General features: G+C 51.3%; 1 long non-coding RNA gene across 1 annotated transcript in view; it reads right to left on the bottom strand.

The window, feature by feature from the left end:
• Window positions 1-12,655, bottom strand: part of LOC135223621 (uncharacterized) — a 144,553-nt gene that overhangs the window by 57,847 nt on the left and 74,051 nt on the right. The window lies entirely within an intron of this gene.

Below are 12,655 nucleotides of genomic sequence, written 5' to 3'. Positions count from 1 at the left end.
AAGGCCCAGTGAGCTTGGGAAGAGGCATCACCTTGATGTTCCTTCAAAACCTCAGAAAGCACAGAAATATCGAAAAAGAAATCTCCGATACAGAGGAGGGTAACTGCAACAAATACAGGTTACGCCTTAGAGAAACAAGAAAGGCCTGCATTGAAGCAGCAAGCTCGTTCTGAATACAGAAGCGATTGAAATGGATGAGCAGAATTTCTCAAAAGAGGAGCATCAGGAGGAACAAAACCCGGAGTCCTTGATATACATTAAAGCCCTCCGAGGACCACATATTGAAGGATTGAGCTTCTTGTAAGGAGCTCATAACAGCCTCCATAGCAATAAAATCTTCAATTGAGACAGAGACCGAAGCCTTAGAAGGCAAGGGTTGACTTGAAAGTCGGACAAAATGACAATTTGTCTAAAATTGCATTTTTCCTAACTATACAAACCTGAGGTCCTTTTACAATAGGAAGATACTAGCGGCAGCTGGATAGGTCGTAAGCTTTCGAACAAGGGGTTGCGGTAGTTAACTGCTTGTCCGACAGGCGCGCGCGCGCGACTGGGAGGTAAAACAAATCACTTTTGCTTTGGCCCAAGCAACTGCAGAGTGACGGGGTGGCATGAGGTGGGGCTATGTGTAAAAGGACCTCAGGTTTGTATAGTTAGGAAAAATGCAATTTTAGACAAATTGTCATTTGTTCCGACACGGCATACAAACCTTCGGTCCTTTACAATAGGAAGACTCACTTCTTGGTGGGTGGAATCTGAGTCTTTTGTGAACAGACTGGTGTTCGCCCTACCTTGGAAGCTTCCCTGGTCGTAAGAGCGAGGGAGGGATCCAAGCCTCGTCCGATTGATCGGGGTGTGCACCGCAGGATCAATGGTCAGACCTCTGGACCGAGTACTAAGAGAGGGGCATGCGCATCTCTTAGTACCAGCAATGCAAGAACTTGTTCCTGTACAGGAGCAAATATAAAGTCATGGGTTTGACTCTTGTAGGCATCCACTTCCCCCCCTTGTAGAAGGAAGTGGTGGATATTCTGCTCCTATCCTAGTGAAAGGGATAGGATGGGGCTCTGTCATATAGCTCACCTGCATCTCGTCCTCATCCAGCGTAGTGACGACCATGGCCCTCTTGCCCACAGGTAGAGGGAAGGAAAAGATGGGAAGAGAGAGCCAGTCACTCACTCACTCACACATCCATCCACACAGTCACACCAGGACTCGATGCTGTTCAGCCTGCGAGGGTCTGGGTTAGCTACACAAACTTGTTGAGCAGCCACCACGGGTCCCAAGGAAAAGGTATCCAAGGACCTGTGGGCAATATCCCGAAGGTAGAAGGACGTAAAGGTAGTCTGGTTAGACCAGACCCCTGCCTTCAGGACCTGCGCCACGGAGAAGTTCTTGCGAAACGCCAACGAGGGGCCAATACTTCTGACTTCGTGAGCTCTCGGGACGGGACGTACGGATGTCGTCACTACCATCAGCCTCATACGCCCTCCTGATGACCTCACGCAGCCAGAATGAAAGAGTGTTCTTGGATACTTCTTTCGTGACCCCGGTGCTAACGAAGAGGCGTCGACACTCAGGCCTGAGGTGACGAGTTCTCTTCAGATAGCGCCGTAGCGCCCTCACAGGACAAAGCAGCATCTCATCCGCATCATTATCGGTGAAGTCCAATAGGGAGGGAATCGTGAATGACTCGAACCTGTCATCAGGGACTGACGGTTTCTGAGTCTTCGCAACGAAGTCGGGACGAAAATCGAGCGTCACGGATCCCCATCCCCTGGAGTGTCGTACATCATAGGAAAGACCATGAAGTTCCCCTACTCTCTTCGCCGATGCCAGGGCCAGCAAGAAGAGGGTCTTGAGGTCAGATCCCTGTCTGACGACTCTCGGAGTGGCTCGAACGGTGTTCGAGTCAGACTCCTAAGGACGAGAGTCACGTCCCACGCAGGGGGCCTGAGTTCCCTGGGTGGGCAAGACCTCTCGAAGCTCCTCATCAGCAAGGAGATCTCGAACGAGTTCGAGATGTCCAACCCCCTCAGTTTTCAGGACGAGCGCCAAGGCGGCTCGTATCCTTTCACTGTGGGACTGATAGGAGCTTCTCTCGGCGATAAGAAAAACGAGGAAATCCGCTACCTGCTGAAGAGTGGCTCTGAGAGGAGATAGACCCCGTCTACGACACCAACCACAGAAGACGGCCCACTTCCCCTGGTACACAGCTGCAGAGGACTGACGGGACGTTTCCAGCCATCTCGTTGCTGCGCTACGAGAAAAGCCTCTCGTTCGCAAGAGATGGTGGATAACAGCCAGCCGTGAAGACGTAGGGACTGGACTGCTCGGTGGTACCGCTCGACGTGTGGCTGGGCGAGAAGGTTGTGCCAAGGGGGAATCTCTCTCGGTTCTCCTGCGAGAAGAGCCAGCAGGTCCGGATACCAAATGGCCTGTGGCCATTTGGGAGCCACCAGGATCATCCTGAGATTCGGGGGGGTGACCAGCGCTCGACTGATCACCTTGCGAATCAGGCTGAACGGGGGAAAGGCATAGACGAAGAGGTTGTCCCACGGGTGTTGAAGAGCGTCCTCTGCAGCTGCCCATGGGTCCGGCACGGCCGAGAAGAACACCTGGAGCTTCCTGTTGTGCCGGGTGGCGAACAGATCCACGACTGGTCGCCCCCACAGGTCGAAGAGCCTTTCCGCCACGTCCTGGTGTAGAGACCATTCGGTCCCTATCACCTGATCCCGACCGGCTGAGCGTGTCTGCTACTACATTCCTCTTCCCTGGAATGTAGCGTGCCGACAGCTATATTGAGTGTGCCTGAGCCCACTCGTGCACCTGCCGTGTCAACTGGTACAACGGGAGAGACACTAGGCCCCCTGTTTGTTGACGTAAGCCACCATCGTGGTGTTGTCGCACATCAACACCACTGAGTGTCCCAGCAAGCGGTCCTGAAACTCTTGGAGAGCGAGGAACGCTGCCTTGAGTTCCAGTACATTGATGTGAAGGTGCTTGTCGTTCTCGTCCCACACTCCTGAAGTCAGCAAGTCCTCCAGGTATGCGCCCCATCCCTCGGTCGATGCGTCTGAGAACAGCTGCATGTCCGGGGGGGGAGTGCCGCAGAGGCACTCCTCTTAAGAGGTTCCTGTCGTCGAGCCACCAGGCTAGGTCCTGCCTCACCTCCTGTCAGTGACACTGGAAAGCTTGGGGGATCCGTCGCCTGTGACCAACTCTCCTTTAGTCTCCATTGAAGAGACCGCAGGTGAAGACGCCCGTGAGGGACTAACTTCTCGAGTGACGACAGTGTCCGATCACGACTTGCCATCGCTGAGCTACTGTTCCTGCCGAGACAGGAACTGGTTGGCTGCCTCTCTGAATCTGCTGATCCGCGAGTCCGCGGGGGAAGGACTCGCCCTGCTACCGTGTCGATCAGCATACCAGGTACTTCATCCTCTGCTTGGGCTCGAGATCGGACTTCTCGAAGTTCACAACGATCCCCAGATCGCGACAGAACTCGAGCAGCCGATCCCTGTCCTGTAGCAACTGCGAGCGGGAGCTCGCCAGGACTAACCAATCGTCGAGATACCCTCATCAGACGTATCCCGTGCGAATGGGCCCAAGCAGACACCAGCTGTGAACACTCGCGGTGAACACCTGTGGGGCGGTTGAGAGACCGAAGCACAGTGCCCTGAACTGGTACACCGTCCCGTCGAGGATGAAGCGGAGGTACTTTCTGGAGGACTGATGAATGGGTATTTGGAAATACGCATCCTTCAAGTCCACTGAAAGCATGAAATCGTTCTCCCTGATGGAGTCGAGCACTGAGCGTGCCGTCTCCATCGTGAACCTCCGGGTCTGGCGAACAAACCGGTTCAGGGGGGGAGAGAGATCTTCTCACCGGGCGCCAGCCTACCCGTAGGACTTTCCACCAGGAAGAGTCGACTGTAAAAAAGCCCGGTGACTGATCCGTGACGATCTCTACAGCTCTCTTGCTCCAGCATGGTCTTGATCTGCCTGTCTGCGTGCTACGTCCTTCGGTGACCCGGGGACCGTACGAACTGCTGTTGGAGCCGGGTTGGAGGTGAGGGGTGGCCGAGATTCGAAAGGGTAATAGATATCCCTCCCGAAGGACATCTACAATCCAGGTCTCGGCGCCGTAGCGCTGCCAAGTTGCCCAATGGCTGGCCAGGCAGGCCCCCCCACTTATTCCGGCAGCAGGTGAGGGGGAACGCCGTCCCTAGCGTTTCCCCCCTTTCTTCGACTTCTTCCCAGAGCCTCCACGGGATGAGGAGGGCTGGGAGGAGGGCTGGTTACGGCCCCCCATTGCCAGAAGTTGAAGAAGACAGAGTCATTCCTCGGGGCTTCGACGCAGCAACCGTCTTAGCAGCCGAGGAAGCGCTAGCCGAGCTCTTAGACTTGGCCGCAGTCCGAGGCTGCCCAGAAGCCTTCGAGACTGCCTGGTGAACCAGACGGTCACTGTCTTCAGTGCGCCGTCTGTCCACCGCAGCGTCCACCATCTCTCCTGGGAAGAGAGACGTGGAACTCCGTAGAGGTCGTTTCGAAGCCCCAACGCCGCCTCACGCCCGGCCGCCCTGGAAACCCGGAGTAAGGACAGCGTCCCTTCGTCGGAGAACCAGGTTGGCCCACAGGTCACCGTCTGGTGGGCAAGGAAGGAGATGGCTCTTCCCCCAGACTGGCAAAGTCTCCTGAAGGCCGAGTCCTCTTCGGGAGAAATTCCCCCGGAGTTGGCTGCGACCTTAGATACTGTGAGGGACCACAGATCTAGCCAGGAGACGGCCTGGAAAGCTGCCATGGCGGTAGATTCCAGGCCGAGTGCCTCTTGCTGCGAGAACCACAGGTTCTCGGACAGGAGCTGTTGCAGAGACACACCCGGAGTCAGCCTAGCTAACTCCGGGTTCACCTGTTTGGGGCGCATCGGGTCTTCAGATGGCACGTAAAACCGCCGCTGTCGTAGCAGAGGAGGTGGAAGCAGCTTGCTCGACCTGCCAGACTTGAGCGAACCGTCTTGTCCGGAGACAAGCGATTCAACCTGGTCTAGCACTGAGTCCGCAAGCTCGGAACGCGGCAAACCCACCGTCGGTCTGGGTTCCCTCTTCGGGCCCCAGAAACGACTCGAGCCGGGACGTTGGGCTCGGATGGTGGGAGCGGCGATCCTTCCCCACCCGAGGTCGTTGTGCTGACGAATCAGCGCAATAACCTCGGCAAAGTTCCTCTGGATCTCGGGTGTGATAGCATCCTGTGGAGTCGGACCGTCCAGTCCCTCGAACAGGAGTACCTCCCGAGACCCTCCTCCCTCAAGGAGAGGAGCAGCGACAGCCCCCTCTAGGTCTCCTCCAACCACCTGTGCGTACGACCTGGCTGGTCCGAGAACCGAGCCTGGTATGTACGACGACGTGGCGGGATCCTGAGGGGCGCACCCCTCACGATCACTCCTCAATACCTCGCCCCTCCCGGTGTAACCCGAGGAGGTTGAAGGTATGGGAGAGGCAGACCTGACGCTCTCTCCTCGCTCACTGGCAGAACCAGCGGGCTTGGAGGACTGCAGGCGATCGCCAACCCGCGGTGGCGATCGAGCTGCAGACTAGTCGAGCCGTCTCGCTGTGGAGAACGGCTGGACCGAGAAACAGCGGCCGGTCTCGTGTGTCAGAGGAGCTGGTGCTGGTCGCCGTACCGATCGTTCTCTGTGAGAGCGACGGTCAGGCGACCGGCGAGCTCCACTGTCACGGTCGAGACCGGTGCATATCCTCACGGTGCGGTCAGTTCGCTGGTACCAGCCGTGGCTGGTGCCGGCGAACGGGGGGACCTCTTCCCAGCCTCAGCCCGTGGCCGGTCGTGGACCGTCACGTACCGCCCGGGTAGCCAGCCGCTCGCCTGAGAGCGAGAGATGGTCTGGTGAGTGTCGCGTGAGCGGCTGTCACCAGTCTTCCGCTCCGTGCCGTGAACCTGACGCTGAGCGGACTCAGAGGTCTGGTTCCTGGCTGCACGGTCGCTGGTAGGCGACCGTACACTCGGTACCTCTCGCGAACGAGCGGCCGAGACGGATCCTGCTGCCGTGGCCGAACCACTAACAGCAGGTGAGGAAGTGCCGGTGTTAGCCGGCACCCCTCTGGCCCCGTAGTCTTCTTCCTTGCGGGAGGGAGAAGAGACGGGTCCTGCTCCCGAAGGAGCAGGGCGACCAGCGGAAGAACCCCCCGTCTCACCAGAGCGAGACGGGCCCTTAGAAGCTCCCGAAGGAGACTTCTTAGGGGGGGGGGAGGCGACCTTCTCTTCTTAGGCAGGGGAGCCTTAGAAGAAGAAGGGGAAGGGGGAAGAGGCGGCAGACGACGACGACGAAGAAGACGATGAAGACGACGACGACACCTTCCTCCTCCTTCTTCTTCTTCTTCGTCAACCTCCTCAGGACCGACGTCAGGTCTGTCATCCAGGACGGAGCCGGGGCTGCTGTTGCCGAAGCAACAGGGCCCGGACGTACCTGTCCGAACAGACCAGCATCGGGAGCAGCGGCGCCAGGAACAGAGACAACATCAGCAGGTGCGAGCATCACAGGAACGGCAGTCGAGACGGCAGGAGCAGGAACAGGAACAGCAGCGGTGGTCACGGCAGGTACGGCAGGCTGTGTGGACGGTACAGATGGTCTAACCAGCGGCACAGACATCATCGGCACGGTGGGAGGTCCAGGGGCGAGCTCTTGCGGGCACATGAAGTCGGTCGTGGCAACACGGCAAACCCAGGTGCGGCATCACACTCCCCCGAGTTACGGCGACTGGCCCCTGCACCGATGTTGTGGGTGTCACAGAGACCGCGTGCTGGGTGTACACCAGGTGAGGAGGATGACGCGTAGCCAGGTGTTGTCAGGGTCGTGGTGGTGGTTGTGACCGTAGCGTGCGTAACCGCCACGGAGCCAGCGAGATGATAGAGCAGCCCCTGGACACTCGGCACGCCCTGCAGTCCCAACGACGCCCACACCTGTCCGAGGTCATCCTTCACGGCAACCGCACCTGAGGAGGCAAAAGGTCGGGTGATTAGGAGGACCTCTACCCGCTCGCGCGAAGACGAGCGGATAGAGGACCCAGAGTACAACTCTACGTCGGGGTATCTAGCGCCCTCCTCCACACTCGACACATCGGGAGAGGAGAAGGACCTAGACACCGCCCCCGAAGGGGAAGGCGCGAGCCGTGGAAGTTGAGCGGGCGGCAGGAAAGAAGACGAAGTGTCCGTCACCAAAGGAGTCGCGGGAGAGCTTTCCGACGACTCCTTTGCAGGCCTTCGCTTCTTCCTGCCCTCATACAATGTCCACTGCGCCTCCGACCAGTTCATACAAACATCACAGGGCTCGGCCCGGGTGCATTCGCGCCCCGGCACCGAGCACACAAAACATGAGGGTCTATCTCGGGGAAAGATCTGAATTTCCCACATTTGCGCCCTTCGGTACCCGGGCAAAGTCTCCTTGGGGTAGCGAGGCGCGGAGATTCCATCATTCAGCGTAATTAATATGAAAAGAGAGAATACTGTACTTACAATCTTTCATACACAATTACAAACAAACAAGAAAGCAAACGACGAGCAGCGGGCAGAGAGCGAACACACACGTCCATCCACTGTGAGGCCGAAAGCAAAAGTGATTTGTTTACCTCCCAGTCGCGCGCGGCGGCGCCTGTCGGACAAGCAGTTAACTACCGAACCCCTTGTTCGAAAGCTTACGACCTCCTAGCTGCCGCTAGTAACTTCCTATTGTAAAAGGACCGAAGGTTTGTATGCCGTGTCGGAACAAATCAGGATTTGGCTTGGGGGGTCGAGAGAATGAAGAATCATCCGCCACCTGGTAAACTCCTCTCCGGTGTCGTAGAAGAGAAGAGAGCTTCCTCTTCCCTTCCCGATCACCTTCGAAAGTTTAGCGGCAACGTCCGCCCTCACTCTCGCGAACTCTGGGCAAACGGGAAAACGTAAAAAATTCCCGTGACCGGGAAGGACCGTCAAGAAAAATCCCTTCTGTAATACAACGAGGCGGAGGCTGCTTCTGCTCTTTAGGCCTCGCCTGAGGAAGAAAACTCAAAATTAAATCAAAAAGTTTCTTGAATTCTACATCATGACATCCATTCGAGGAAAACATCAATATCACACGATCCGCGTCATCATCATCATCATCGTGCAGATCCTAACTTAGAAACTTCCTCTGAAGCAAAATCCTGACGACTAGCTATCTTAGGTCTGACACTAATATCCCTCCCCCTTCTCCTAAATAAGCGCCCTTTGGCACTGTTACGGGACTAACAGAAAAAAAAAGGGGACACGTTGGGTAAAGATTCGTTAGGCACCTGCCCGGACCGGATCCCCCCTAGGCCTTCGCCACGACGGGGTTCACAAGCCGGGGTATCTGTCGCACCGTTACCCATGGTGCTGTCGACAGGTACCTGACGAGGAGCTGAAAATGAATCTAAAAGTGTGTTAGACATTCTAGTAAAGGCTTCTTGAAAATTCTCTGACAGATTGTTAAACTTAGCAGAAATATCTCTATCTAGACTAAGCTGTAATTTCTTAAAATTCTGTTTCCAGGTAGTTTCCATTGCCAAAATCTTCGAATCTACATCAGAAATAACTTCACTAATTACCGGTTGTACAGGGGGCAAAGCATCAATTAATTCGGAGTCGTACGATACCGAAACCGAAGAGCCAGAATCATGAGCGCCCAAGTCAAAGAATTCGTTAGATACAGTTCTAGCAATCGATTTCTTTTTCTCCTTAACCGATCTTTTTTACGCTGCAAGATGTTTGGCGTTTCATATAAGCAGTCATATCCTCGTCAGACCAGGGCTTACATACGTCACAACGAAAGAAGTCAAGTCACAAACCTGTCCACGACAAAAGCTACAAATGTCATGTGGTTCATACTCCTTGCTACTCATCCTTGTCCACAAACGGGCAGTTCCTGATGTTGCTGGCAGAAGGAAAGCATCGTAATTTCTTGGTAATCCATTGTAGAATTGGACAGGTCAGTAGTTTCCGGGTCGCGCAAAAGTTCGTAAATTAAGATAAGAACCACTACAGAAATCAAAGTTAATTCACTATTTCGTGATGTAATGCGTGAGTGGTAATTCATATAAAGTCTCATTTAACAAATAATGAAAGCTTTAAAGGCACAAAAATGTTTAAGGAAATTTATAAAGAGCGGCCGTGATGTAAACAACACGGGCGCTCGTTAACAACTGATTTGAGGGAAGGTTTTTCGTATCTGTCAACGACAGTGTTGCCAACTGGGCGGACAGAATAGGAGGTAACAGGGTTGCCAATGTGGTAAATTTTGGGGTGCGGTTTTGGGGATTAGGGCTAAATAAATTATATTAAGGTAATGTTTATTAATGTTCTAATTCAGAAAAATAATTACTTAAATTTGAGTCAGAGTCGAGTTACTTTTTCAATAACGAATATTTTCAAATTAATCATCATAAATATGTAATATATTGATGTTTTACTACTTATTTAAAAATTAGCTAAGAGCACGCTTCTCGTCATCTTCTACCAAAACAGCTGTTTACTCCTGGCTTGTTTGTTGGTGAGAAATCGCTGTTTCGATTGTTGTGATGAAAGTGCTCCAGCGTCGTGTGGGCACAAGTGGTGTGCGGATTTATCACAGGAAATGGTTAGTTATTGACACAAGCTACTCCGTAAACATCGAGATGGCGTCAATCTCTAAATACCTCGAGTGTAAGTAAAAATGCTGAACGCGTTTTGGTGAGATTTGCACTACGTTTGAGACCGTTTTCAGTACCCTCTGTTTAAATCTTAAAATTTGGCCTGAATTTCTAACTTTGGAGAAAATACTTACTTCGAAAGGAGAGTAGAGGTCTTTAGCTCCGTTTCTCACCAACAACAAGTCGCGATTGACGCCCATCTCGGGTGTCAGGACGCGTTATAATGTACTTTTTCGGAGGGTGGCAAGCGTTGAATGTAGGTGGCCTGGTTGGCCTGCCGTGGTGATCTACCCTAGAGGTCTTTAGCTCCATTTCTCACCAACAAGAAGTCGCGACTGATGCCCATCTCCGGTGTCAGGACGCGTTATAATGTACTTTTTCGGAGGGTGGCAAGCGTTGATTGTAGGTGGCCTGTTTGGCCTGCTGTGATGTTTTACCCTAATCACCAGCTCATGCAATTTGTGGAGGCGTCCAAGGTAAATCTGATTTGGGGACTTTAGCCTGAGTCTACCAAACTGTCAATACATAGGCTACAATGCACATGAAAAGTAAGCAGTAGCCTAAAACTATAGGTAGGTACCTACCTAGTAGCTAGCTACCCTAGTTAGGCTAGCTACCTACCTAGTATAGACTAACCTACCTCTGATTTGAGTTTGGCGAGCTCTAAATCGTCATACCATTACCGGAGCGCCCAATTTGTCATACCACTTGGCAGGTGAATTGACGTCTGACAGATTTACAAATAAGATATTAAACTACAAACAACTTAGGATGCAGGTATTCTATTAACAACGAGGACTTAACAGTTCAGTTTGCGAGACCGCGTTAGTAGTAGTTGTAGTAGGTGGAGGATGTCTATGTACCGGCTCCCTTGCTTGTTTTATTCCTCCTTTAAGAGCGGCAGCCCTGAATATTGAGATGCAACGAATGAGATACCGATTGTAACCCCTACCGGTATTTAGGAGTAGACATGTAAATTGCGAAACTGACCGTCTGCCGAAAATATATGGGTGGCTTACTTAACAAGCACCACTGATTGCTTGTTAGATTTTGGGTCTAGATCCAGGATAAGAGATACCAGATGAAACTAATATATAATATATCTGCAGACTCTACTGATTATAGAATGACCAGTGACAGGTATACTAGAGGGTGGGTTCCCCCTGACACTGAAAAGGGGGCTTAATTGGATCTAGATCCAACTTAGGAGTTACTAAGTAAAATTTACACTACAATTGCACTGCACATTCTAGAGTACAGTGGTGGTAATGACAGACATTTTAGTGGGTGGTTACTCCCTGACACTGCTGACAGACGCCACACAACGGGTGGGGAGAGGGAGACAGGATCTGCATCCAACTTAGGAGATAGTACCAAGTAAGATTTTTACTCCAATTACCCTGCATATCCTAGAATGCTGTGATAGTAAGGCCAAACATTTTGGTGGGCGGTTTCCCCCTGACAAACACACCCTAACAGGTGGGCAGGAGGAAGGGCAAGCCCTGATAATTTATGTCTAGAGTCTAGACTAGTATAGTAGTCTACTGTCTACTATTGACCCGTAGTATACATTATCGTGATGTATTTCATAAATATTTTTATGCTTTCTATATCCTTTGTATTTATTTAATACAAATATTATTTATTTGTTTCATATAAATAACAGTCATCTGTAGACCCATAATGATTCGGTCATATTTATTTTGTCAGGCAAGCAACTGACTTCAATTATAATACTCGCTTTAGCTTTGTTTACGAGATGAACGTTGATGTAGCGGTGGCTGGAAGCGCTGGAACACCGTAAAGCAGCCTGTAATTATTAGAGTTATGTTGGAAGACATACGATGGAAATGGAAGTGCAGGGTAGAAGGAAGAAGGGAAGACCAAGAAAGAGATGGCGTGATTGTGTAAGGGAAGATATGGAATTGAAAGGTATAAATGAGAACGAGGCACAAGACAGAAATCGATGGAGACGACTCATTCGTAATGGCGACCCCATATAAAAATGGGTTTAAGCTAGGAAGAAGAAGAATGGCTGTAAAATGTCTATGCACATACCATTTATTAAATAGAGTGATACACACCCATTAAACAAACAGTAATACATATTATAGTCAGAGTACCAGATCATAATTGCGCTAATGCCTATTGCTCGGTTTGTTTTATCGACGCAGGACGACCTTCTTTAGTTTTCAACTGACTTTCATAGTATGTGATCATGGAAACATTTTTGTATTATCAGTTTTAGGAATGAATATTGTTGTTACTTTAGTCGATATTTTTCGGCTGGTGTAAAACTCGTCAGATATAATAAATACACCTGGCTGAAGAAGGACACAGAGGATCTCTATTTTTTAAAACAATTTCTCCACGCACCAAGTTATTTCGAACATTGCCATTCTCTCAAGAAGATTATGAACAGATATAAGAGCAAACTAGACAAAAATAAATCTCCTAGCAATAATTGTAAGCAAAGGAGAAATGAAAAATTAGTGCGATTGTGATATTTTTTATCGTTAATGTTTAATGAGTAAGTGTTTAGCGAATTGTTAGGTGCGTGCGTGCGTGCGTTTGTGTGCGTGTGTGTAGTGAATGTATGTAAGTGTGAGTGCTTACTGAGTGTAAGTGTATTGTGAATGTTAGTGTTTAGCGATTGTACTACATTACTGTTTAGTTAGTGCTTCGCTCCTGTATGCAAAAAAAAAGTCTTGTAGTTTACACAAAACCATTAGCTTGACACTGCTTAGATCCAAGAGTATAGATGCTTAGGCCTTGACTACAGTGATTGGAGTGCTTAATTAAGCCAACCTTGTTTTGTAAGGTCATTTTTCTCTGTGAAACTGGGTCCAGTACTATCGATAATAAAAATAACAATGCCGACTATGGCGCCTATGCAGTGCAAGCAGGAGCAACTTCGCAGGTTCGGAGTTCGAGGAGATTGGCGCAACTGCCTG

This window comes from Macrobrachium nipponense, chromosome 10 (genome assembly GCF_015104395.2).
Source record: "Macrobrachium nipponense isolate FS-2020 chromosome 10, ASM1510439v2, whole genome shotgun sequence".
NCBI classification, from domain to species: Eukaryota; Metazoa; Arthropoda; class Malacostraca; order Decapoda; family Palaemonidae; genus Macrobrachium; species Macrobrachium nipponense.
This window is presented reverse-complemented; position numbering and strand designations above follow the sequence as displayed.